This window comes from Salmo salar, chromosome ssa01, assembly GCF_905237065.1.
Source record: "Salmo salar chromosome ssa01, Ssal_v3.1, whole genome shotgun sequence".
In the NCBI taxonomy this organism is placed as follows: Eukaryota; Metazoa; Chordata; class Actinopteri; order Salmoniformes; family Salmonidae; genus Salmo; species Salmo salar.
The window spans coordinates 148,306,176-148,308,011 of NC_059442.1; the positions used below are offsets into that span (position 1 = coordinate 148,306,176).

Here is a 1,836-nt window from a genome sequence, read left to right on the forward strand (position 1 = left end):
GATGGAATTGAATCCACGACCCTTGGCGTTGCAAGCGCCATGCTCTACGGCTGAGCCACACAGGACCACATGAAAACAATGTTAATATGAAAACAATGTGATCTCTACTGAACTAGAACAGTAGCATACCAAACTCAACTGACGTCCTCACAAGTCCGCAATCTCATTTACATGCAGGTTGATATTTATTGGGATGAATCTTGTCCTGGAGGCAGAGCTGAGAGATGTCCACTAGATGAGCCAGCTGCAAAGTTAAAATAGGCTATTTATCATAAAAATGTATGAAAACAAAAATGTGCTTTTTAGTCTCAATTTAAGGTTAGGGTTAGGCATAAGGTTTGCAGTGTGGTTAAGGTTAGAGTTAAGTTTAAAATCTGATTGTATTACTTTGTGGCTGTGCCAGCTAGTGATTACTCAGCTAACAAGAAAGGCATTTCACTGTGCTTGTGCACGTGACATTAAAACTTGAAACAGAGCTGGCTCCAGTACGAGTCATACCGATAGATGCCAACCTGCCATTTACATTTGAACTGTATGTTCAATATATATATTCATTCAAATGTATTTAATATATTTCAATATTCACAACAGTACAACTTGCCAATGAATTAGCATGACCTGTTTTATGTGTGGCTCAGCATGTAGCCTGTGACTTGGCTGTGTTGATGGTAACTCTGAGGACTCTCTGTTCGCAGGTTTTTTATGAGGCCAGATGGTCGGCTTCATGCTCACGCTCACAGCGCATGGCCTCTCATGAAGCCTATGACTCAGCCTGCTTGACTGCTATAGCACCATAGCTCTTAGTGGGAACCAGTCCTGGTCCAGTTGCTAATTAAAGGTAAACTGTTTCCCTAATTAGTCTCCAGTCTCCCTGATCATTCTTTCACTGAACAACTTTCACCCTCAACATTGTTCTCTCTCTCTGTTTCTCTCTCTTTCTTTGTTCTTCTCTCTTATACAGTGTTTCAGTTCCTCTCACCGTCTGCCGGGTCAGAAATACATTACCGGAGCTGCCGAGCTTGGTGTTTTCTTTCCTCAGGGAAATATCAGGAACCGAGATTTAAAGAGGCCTTCAGGATTAGTTCACCGTGGCACTCTCTACAAGGTCCACACTTAACTGTCGAGTTGGGTGAAGGTAGTGTGTTGTGTTTTGGGGGGTTTACGTAACTAGCTTTTTGAAAATGTGTTGCTTTCCTCAGTCATGAGCCTTTGAAATTAGCTTTCGTAGCTTGGCTTTTTCTCTTGTGCTTCTATACTGAGCATAGTCTCCCCAGCCCAGGCCCCTAACACCAGGCTTTGTTCCCATAGGAACCTGATCCCCAGAAGTAGCCTCTACAAGATCTTGTGAAACTTTTTCACGGGTTCAGGGCTTCACACTTACTCAACTCAGGTGACATGCATTGGGGCCCTGACTTCCAACCAGCCACACTCACATTGCTACTGCTGCTCAGTACTCATGAGTAACATGTTCATCACATAACTGGTTGGAGTGGTAGAAAGTGTATGTACCTTATCTGTACACTCTTAGAAATAAATGTGCTGAGTAGAACCATATAGGCTTTTTCCATTTTTGGTACTAGGTAGAACCCTCTATGTAGGGTTCTTTATTTAACCCTCTGTATATGGCTCTACCTAGAACCCTCTATGAAGGGTTCTACCAAGAACCATTTTATAATCTAAAGGTTTTTCCTTGAGCTCTCAATTAACGGTTCCACCAGCCTTAAAATGTAGTTCTTTATGACAATACATTACATATTGTATATCATAAGGCCTTTCTTTGAGGGCCTAGTTATACCCCAACACAATGGTGTTAGGAAAATCCTGGTTTACAGTTTA

At 42.0% G+C, this 1,836-nt stretch overlaps 1 long non-coding RNA gene across 1 annotated transcript; it reads left to right on the forward strand.

Annotated features, from left to right (window-relative positions):
* Nucleotides 1-669: 669 nt before the first annotated feature.
* LOC106567690 (uncharacterized) lies at nt 670-1,478 on the forward strand. The gene is made up of 3 exons (XR_001320129.2): nt 670-838; nt 962-1,135; nt 1,309-1,478. It is a non-coding gene; the product is annotated as an uncharacterized lncRNA (long non-coding RNA).
* The last annotated feature ends 358 nt before the right edge of the window (nt 1,479-1,836 follow it).